The 9,561-nt window shown below is 36.2% G+C and overlaps 1 protein-coding gene across 4 annotated transcripts in view; it reads left to right on the top strand.

Annotated features, from left to right (window-relative positions):
• Positions 1-1,944: 1,944 nt before the first annotated feature.
• The window catches only part of LOC131986274 (solute carrier family 22 member 4-like), a 65,911-nt gene continuing 58,294 nt past the window's right edge, over positions 1,945-9,561 (top strand). For all 4 annotated transcript variants that reach the window (XM_059351146.1, XM_059351147.1, XM_059351145.1 and 1 more), the window contains exon 1: positions 1,945-2,350. The gene's annotated coding sequence lies outside the window, so the exon portion shown is untranslated. The remainder of the gene's footprint in view (positions 2,351-9,561) is intronic.

The following is a 9,561-nucleotide window of genomic DNA, read 5'->3' as shown; positions in this document are numbered from 1 at the left end:
GATGTGTGTGTGAGCGAGAGCGTGATGCCATATACGAGTTTTTCTTAAAAATTCTGGGCATGCGTGTGCATCTATTTACTTCCATTTGGGCACATGCGTGTCTGTGCATGCATGTTTGTGTTGTGCATGAGTTTTCAAACTTGTGTGGGCCTGTCTAAACGACTATCCCATTGGCCCGCTAAGCTCCATAATGTCCCATTCCTGTCGTGCACCACGAGACCATTCAGGACGTGAATTCATTCACTGGCTCGTTACTCTGAAATCCCAATGACACAATACTTTCTGGCAGGTTCTATTTGTGCATCAAAGTGGTTCCCTATTTTGGATAGAGACTACACTGGAGCTATTGTGGTCCGTGCTGACATGAATGCTTACTTGACCATTTTATTCATTTGCGATTCAGGCAGGGTAATGACCGTAAAAAGTTATAATGGGTGGCAAAGCTTTGAGGCTGGTTGTGGAAACATTTAAAAATTAAATTAGATAACACAGCAGTGACAAACTAAATGAATGTTTCATTTCAGGGTTAACTTCTGTTTAATTTGCTCAAGGGCAGTTGTGATTCCAAGGCTGTTTTTGTCATTATTTTTTTTTATTAAATTAAGTACTTACAGGCATTTCCCCCCTTCTGAATGCCTCTTAGCTGGGTGTGTCAGGGTGTTCACCTACTTCACTGACTAAGGAGCTTTTGTTGGGAGATAAGAGCCTTCATTGTCTAAGTGACCCTGAGAATTTTACTGAGACCAGGATGGCTGTTGCTCAGTCCAAAAGTGAATAACTCCACATTAATAACAATGTTCACAGACCTTGACCTTCCTTTATCTCATTTCCAGCTGAGAAGAAACCAACAGCTACCGTGTCTAAGTGGAAAGCAGGAGGAGGGTTGGGAGAGGTTTTGGCTGATTGGTGGAGTTTCCGATAAGGAAGACAGACTGCATGAGGAAACTTTTTGCCACAACCTTGGCTCATGAAGTACATATTGTTGGAAGAGACTTGTGCAGAAAGAATCTGGTGTTATCTGCTGACCAAATGCTACACCTTGACCTCTGATGTCATCCATGTGTGACGGGCCAATGAACTGGCAGGGATTGTTGAGAGGTTGCCATGAAAACAAAACAACAAGGATGTCCTTGAGAAGTTACATCTTTTGCTTTAATAGTCCTGAAGGAGAGTAACTAGCGCAAACCCTATTGTTTCAACAGAACATTCTGTCATCTAGATAGACACTTTTATGAGCTCAGTACAATAGATGTGACCTTTCTATGACCATAATAATAAAAAATATTATAGTCACATGTGTGAACATATGACAGTGTGTGGCATGAGTGAATGAGAATAATTTTATTAGCCAGTTAATCAGGTTTGAGGGCGGAAACAGAGCTCAGCAGTTCACCTTGCTCCTCCCTTCTTCAAATCTCTCCATCCATCTTCTCATTAGAATGTATTTTTATACTTTGCCTTGCAAACTGTGGCCGGCATAAAGCTTGACTCTCTGGTGACAGTGGCAGAGAGGAGAACATTTAACAAACTGCTGGCTATTCTGGACAATGCCAGCCATCCTCTGCATACTGTCATCAGCAACCAGAGGAGCTTGTTCAGCGACAGGATGCTCCTTCCCAAGTGCAACACCAACAGACTGAAAAACTCCCTGTGCCATTAAACTGTATAATACCACAAATGGAGGCCAGAGGTCGGGGAGGAGCACCAGGCCCGACCCACTACACAACATCAACCACGACATAGCCGTTCATACACTTTCTTACACTTGCACTAATTTTATATATATATTTTTTTATTGTCTCTTCATTCTCTAATTTTTCATTCTCTAATTTTGCACATTCATACTATTTTTTTTAATTTATTCTATTGTATTGGTAATGTGCTGCTGCTCTATCCATCTAGCCATCTCATATTCTCGCGATATTTTCAAAATTGGCCTGGCTGAGACGCGTCTAGAAGTTCATCTGTCCGAAAGAGGGTGTCCAGTACTATGTCCGCAGTTATTTAGTATGTTTTCCTTTCTGACCGTCAAGACTAGAGAGGTTTATTGGTGAAATGCTGCTGAAAATTGTTCAATGGTGCGTTAGTGTGTAAATGCGGTGTCTAATGTTAGGGCTAATTCATCAACGATAGTTTGGCTTTGGTGACCGCACGCGCGCAGTAAGTACGTCCTTACCGTTCAAGTCATTCAAAGATGGAGGAGTGGTTAGCTTGGCTAGCTAAAAAGACAATATTTATAGATCAATACGGGAATTTTCTCGGAATTTTCTCGAAGGCTTGTTCCCTCCTGACGGAAATGAACTGCATCCCCTTCCTTCCAACGCAGCGCCGTTCTCCGACCCAGCACCCGGTAAGTTGAAAGTTGTAATTCGTAAGCTAACGTTAACTGACATTAAAGCTAACGTTAACTGACATTAAAGCTAACGTTAACTGACATTAAAGCTAACATTAACTGACATTAAAGCTAACGTTAACTGACATTAAAGCTAACATTAACTGACATTAAAGCTAACATTAACTGACATTAAAGCTAACATTAACTGACATTAAAGCTAACATTAACTGACATTAAAGCTAACGGTAACTGACATTAAAGCTAACGTTAACTGACATTAAAGCAAAAAAATTAACTGACATTAAAGCTAACGTTAACTGACATTAAAGCTAACGTTAACTGACATTAAAGCTAACATTAACTGACATTAAAGCTAACATTAACTGACATTAAAGCTAACATTAACTGACATTAAAGCTAACATTAACTGACATTAAAGCTAACGGTAACTGACATTAAAGCTAACGTTAACTGACATTAAAGCAAAAAAATTAACTGACATTAAAGCTAACGTTAACTGACATTAAAGCTAACGTTAACTGACATTAAAGCTAACATTAACTGACATTAAAGCTAACGTTAACTGACATTAAAGCTAACATTAACTGACATTAAAGCTAACATTAACTGACATTAAAGCTAACATTAACTGACATTAAAGCTAACATTAACTGACATTAAAGCTAACGGTAACTGACATTAAAGCTAACGTTAACTGACATTAAAGCAAAAAAATTAACTGACATTAAAGCTAACGTTAACTGACATTAAAGCTAACGTTAACTGACATTAAAGCAAAAAATTAACTGACATTAAAGCTAATGGTAACTGACATTAAATGTTTTATTAGACCTAGCTGTAAAGCCACAACTGAATCTGAAATTGCATAAACTCATACTTTATTCCGTAAAAACTAAAAGCGTCACTTTTTTAAATAAAAAATGTAGTTTTTCTAGCGTAGTTTTGATGGATATTTTCGACCCAGCAGGGAAGCACAGGTGTAATTAATTACATTAATTGACCCTGCAGTCATTAACAGTATTGCATACACCTGTGCGTTTGTTGCTGTAAGAAATCAAACGATAAAAAAAAGACAATTAAGATGCTACCAATAGCTGAAAAAGACGAGTGTTTTAATTTAGAAATGAAGACACAAAATCAAATTTGTGAAGCTTTGTATGTAGTTTTCATATTTTCAATCACAGTTCCAGAGCTGCAATATAACTGCACTGCAATGTTGTCCTACAAGGCTGTTCTTACAAGGATAAGGAACAAACTGTAGCTAAAAATACCATCAGTTTATTTTCATCCATTCTGTAAGTTTGAAAAACAAAGTACTCCACGTGCTTCCACATGTACACAACACACAATTGACAATTTTTACACTACCTTGCAGAGTTTGGCAATTCATCAGCACCATCATACATGTTAAAATACTGCACTTCCTATATGTGTACACTGTTATGTTTATATTGTGGAATTGTGACACAGAATATGGCTTTTTTCTCCAATAGCTGTTAAAGTGAAAATATCTCTTTATTGTGTCTTTCAGTTCAACTAATAAATAAATATATAAGTGTCTTAAATCCAAAATACCTTGAGATATTTTCTTAAACTAAGGGGTATCCTATCATAGTATATAAAGAGGATCATTCCATTTTCTTGTCCTACCCGCTGAATGTGGGTTAGTATATTAATGCAAGGATTGTGTTCCACTCTGTCATCTGGCCGGCTGCCAGACCTATACAGTAAAAATCCTGAGCCTGAATGGAGGATAAAAGCTGCAGCTGTGGAAGCAGCAGGCAGTCAGACAAAAGTAAATGGAGTCATTCTCCAAATCAAGGCCAACTCATTGGACTGCTGCAGTTGTAACCCAATTATTCCCAGGCCACATGTTCTCAATGCAGGGGTGTCAGGCAGAGGGGGAAGCCCTACTTCTTTCTCCTGCAGTCACCCCATAAAAACACACAGGGAGGGTGGAAGGGATAGAAAGTAGGCAAAGTTATAAGTATTATTCCATGTGATCTAAGTGTAAAGTCAGCTTTAAATGTTGTGGCTGTGATATTTTTATATTGTAGTACGATGTTTACAGATGGTTAACTGAAGATGGTAAAACTCCAATTCCCCCAAAATTGGAACGCTGTGTAAGAGGTAAATAAAAACACCCAAATAAATAAATAAACCTAAATATGTTGTCATAGTAAAGTTTTAATTTAATATATGTCAAAAAATGATTATTATTGCATTATGCATTATTGCATTATGTTTTATTTACATGTAAGATAACATCCCAACTTTTTTAGGATTGGGCTTGCAGCATGCATGTAGTATGCCCTTTGGAAATACGCAGCCACAGATATGATAGCACCTTTCATGAAGAGATACTGATATAGAGAGTGATGATAGGGTGTAAGAAATAATATTGATACGCTGTAGTATTTCAGTTGAATACATGTCAAAAAGCAAATAATTGCATTGTTTTTTTTTACATTTTACTTTTTGGGGGTTGTATATGGTGTGTTTTATATTCTTCGACAGTTTTCTATAACATCAAAAAAAGTAATACATCATCTTGATTACTGTATCACTATTTGAATATATTGAATCTATCGTATTGTCAGATTCTTACCAGTACACTGCCCTAGTGTGAGGTGAACAGGCAAGTCTACAGGTTTATTATGTTAGTGTATTTTATTTTTTGTAAGAAATATTGTTACAATAATTAAAAAAAATATTAAGACATTTGTTTCATTAAGGCCATATATAAGGTAGCCCATGTAAAGTTATGATGTGATGCCAATTGCACAAAAGGGCGGCCTAATTAGCACATTGTGTGTTGAATTGGACTGAATAGTAAGATATTATGAAGCCCATTAGGAGAGACAAGAGTGCAAAAGACAACTTGTCACTGAACAAGTAAAAAAAATTGCTGGCTCCACACAGACACTGCAGCTCAAGAGGAAGTGTAGAAGGATGTGGTTTGTTCTACAGTGTATTGTGGGGAGTAAATAATGATGTGAGAGTGAGTCGTCGTTACAGGGTTACACGCACAGAGTTAACAGTCCTCACCCATTATACCTCCCTCTTCCTCTCCTCCCTCTTCCTTAGTTGCTCCATCTGCCCAAAGAGTGACAGGCACTTTACTCCTTAACGCTGAAGAAATTAGGTATTTCTTAAAAGGGCAAATGTGGTGAGTTGTTTATTCTAGTGATAACTAAGATATAATATGATGAAATGACATTGTTTGACATGATAAAGAAAGCTGAACAAGAGATTGCAGAACACCAATCTTTGCGAAATGTTGACGCAACAGATTTTATACAATTTTAAGTGTCAAAGTAAAAGTTGTAAAAGGGTCCTGACTGTACAGTAGGGAAAAAAAGCACTATAAACTTTATATATATATATATATATATATATATATATATATATATATATATATATACACACTAAAAAAGCACTATAATAACAATCACACAGTAGGTTGCTTGTGTATGAAATGACCAATAAATTAAAAAAACCCTCATAAGTCTGAAGGTCAAGGTCTGGTTAAAGTTTAAGCAACTAAATGTGCTTGCTTTTATTTTAATCATGGTTAGTTTAAAGATAGGAAAACAGCTTTTTGACACTTTCCAATTGAATTGGAGGGCTCTGATGCCACAGAGCCAAATTTAGTACCATTTTAGTTTTACTATTAAGTTTTTGTGTTTTTATTGATACCATCAGCAATTCTATTGATTCGCTCAGCCCCTCTTTTTCCTGTACTCTCTCTCTCTCACACACAAAGGCTCTAATAGCGGTAATTCTGTACTAACCGAATTGAGACTTGATCACATCTTCACAATGTGATATAGATGCTAGCTGTACATAATGTTAACTGTTAGCGCACACACAGAATGCGCAGAATTCACTCACAGCACTAAATCCAACTTGTATTACATTAGTAATAGCTAGTATGACAACAGTATTAACCTAATATTGTGTTTGTTTATAAATGGACTAAGGGAGCCACTAGTGCCACTTTACTCTCTTCTTCTTCTTCTTCATCTTCTGTTTTTGGTGGTTGGAAAACCAGCTTAGAGGTGCATGACTGCCACAAAGTGGACTGGAGTTGTCAGTACCATTATGTTCACCAAGTAAATTCTATTTGGTTTTATGGGAAACTGTGATCACTTGTGCATGTAGCTTATTTGACAAAACGGATGGCAAAAGGTATCTTAAAACATTCTTTCCCAAGTCCCAATGCTCTCTCTGTGTACATTACCCTTTCCCACTGCAATTATTACAGACCCTATGGTCTTCAGTTTATCTAGCCCATGTGGTTAAGGGTACTCTGCCATGATTTGAAAGATGGTGTAGGAACAGCGCCCTACATTAATTTAGGTTACCACAAGTGCATTGAGTACAGTGATTCCTTTCCATTATCTGGTTGTGGCCTTTGGCTCCACTGTGTGGTCAAGTATGGTCACTACATTACTTACAACTCAAACTTAAAGCTCTCAGGTAGTTTTTGTCAGAACTAAAAGATGTTGCAGATACCTCAGGTGATAACAGCACATGAACTTTAATTGTCACAGAGTAATTACTAGTGACCAATGTACATGTAAAGCAAACTTTTTCAACTTCCTGTTTCCAGTTGTACGGTCAACCATAAAACTTTTTTTTTCTGTCTTTTTTTTTTTTGTTCCTCCACTTGTTTGACCTTGCCAATGCCACGAGGTACAATGCTGTGAAAGGGGAACACCTTGAGCAAAACAAAGTCTTCATGTATTAATTTAAAAATCTACCAAAATGCATAATAACAACATAATTGTAAAACAAATTAAAGTTATACTGCAAGAATAAGAAGATTTCTGTTCACTGTGAAAATGTTCCATATCTATCTATAATAGAACAGTTAATTGTGCTTGTATGAACACTTTTCTATTTAAGGGTTTAACTTTTACATTCAGATTTTAAAAAATAAGATAAGAAAATGATTCATTCATTATTTTATATTCACACTTATTTATAAACACTATTTAGACTAATACTTAATCAGTATCAATAATCACTCTATTCTGTAAATTTTACCCTGTAAATGTCACCACAAACTATTCAGCATACATTTATAACACCACTCACTATACTGAAATGTGGGTGTTTTCTTTCTGACTGTAAAAAAGACCTGTGAGTTTGCTACAGACCTTCTCATGTACACTCTTGTCTGTTGTCTAGTGAGATAAAAATCAAGGAAGTGGTTATCTGTCACCTATGGCTTACCAGTTTCCCCCATCATCTTGTGCTTTTACTGTTTTTTCTGTCAGCCCAAGTTGACTGGAAGGAAATAAGAGAACTGGACTATATGTATACACTTCCTGAGAGCTGGTATTCTGAGAAAGAGTGTTGATAGAAACCGGAATATAGTTCCTCATATTTCAACCAATGACCAGTGCTTGTGTAGTCTATCATGAAAAGGGGTATTCCCCAGTCCCTTCATGTAACATCTTTGAATCATCATACACTATGTGAAGTGTTCCTGCCATTATTCGGGTTCATATACATCCCCTGATTACTTTCTAACACAGTAGTTAAATATCACAAACACAATTACAAACAAATTACACTTTGCATGCAAAGCATGGAGTGGGGTCCGAGTGCTCAACCACAAGGAACTTTTAACTGGGTATTAACCACTCTAAATTTAATATTAATTTATCTATTACTTACATAGGCAAACAAGGTCATTGGTGCGGTTTTGCTGGGCTGGAGCAAAATGAGGCATGGAAGAACCAGAACTAGGACTGAACAGGGGAGACTGTCAGACCCAGCTGCGGTAAAATGAGAGGTTTTCTAACAGCATACTGGTACTTATGGAAACACTCGCTTTTGTTCGCATGCACCACCAAACTCAACACAAAATAAAAATTCCTTGTAGCTGCTTTTAAAATAACTAAATAAGGACAGATAGTATTTGCCTGTAATAGTCACATTATGTGTTGGTTAATCCATCTCATTTGTGCTGCTTTGGAGGGATTTTTTTCTCTAGATTTTCTTTGGACCATGACTGTCAAATAAAGTGTTTATTTTGAAGATATATGTAAAATGATTTGAAAATGCTAAAAATAAAACCACAAAATAAATGCAGGTATAAAGTATGAGAAAGAAATGCACAGATGCAAAAAGAGAATATCAAATATCATTAATTAAAAGTTTATTTAACATTTTCTATATAATGTCACATAAGTACAAAGAAAGTCACTGTAAAATAACACAAAAGGCACTGCTAAATTTGAGATGCAGAAACAAGCTTGTTTATTTTAAGTAGTAACTCAGAAATGAAGTAGAAATCAAAAGTACTGTTGTTCAATATATGCCAATCACATAGTGGCCGTAGGTCAACAAATAACTCTTAGATCATTTATGTTTACTGCCTGAACAGGGAGAAAATATGATCACCTGGGATGTGAAAACTCCTAACAAACAAAATTAATCAAAACTGTGGTGTAACCATGTCTATGAAGTGAGAGTTATGTTTTACTTATGGCCCAAAGTCATGGATCCCATGCTTTTTGGTTGGCAAGATTAAGGTTAGGATTTGAGGTCATGAATAATGTTTTTGTAGAAAATTAAGTTGAATTTTTATGCTGTTTGGGTTTACTTAGATGCTTCATCACTCTAACATCTGAGTAGACAATTTCTTCTTCAGTTCTGGGTCTAGGTCTCCTTGTATCCTTCATAGCTCTAACATCTGAATAGACAATTTCTTCTGAGGCTCTGGGTCTAGGTTTCCTTGTGTCCTTAATCACTCTAACATCTGAGTAGACAATTTCTTCTTCAGCATTACCTGAAAGAAGGAAATACAGACACTTTAAATTTTTCTGAGGAAGGTGATGGACATTAATGCACCTTTTGAGACTACTGTCCTACCATAGAATTGTAACATAACTTAAAAATAAATACAATAACTAAATAGGCACTATTTTCATTTTGACGGATATGATCATTTTAATTGAGGACTTAATTGTGCTAGTGCTGGAGCTATGTAAAAAAATATCTGCAAACTAAGTTCAATACAAATTTTAAATATTAAATTTTAGATGTGAAATTGGAAGAGCATCTTTTTCTTACCTTCATCAACGGTCATGGGTCTTGTTTTTACTTTTAAAAGTCTGATACCAAGAAACGAAGCCAAAAGGAGAAGGAGAACGGAGGCACTTGCAATCACAGCCACAGTCACATGAGAG

This window comes from Centropristis striata, chromosome 15 (genome assembly GCF_030273125.1).
Source record: "Centropristis striata isolate RG_2023a ecotype Rhode Island chromosome 15, C.striata_1.0, whole genome shotgun sequence".
NCBI classification, from domain to species: Eukaryota; Metazoa; Chordata; class Actinopteri; order Perciformes; family Serranidae; genus Centropristis; species Centropristis striata.
The sequence above is the reverse complement of the archived record's forward strand: the minus strand, read 5'-3'. Positions and strand labels throughout refer to the sequence as shown.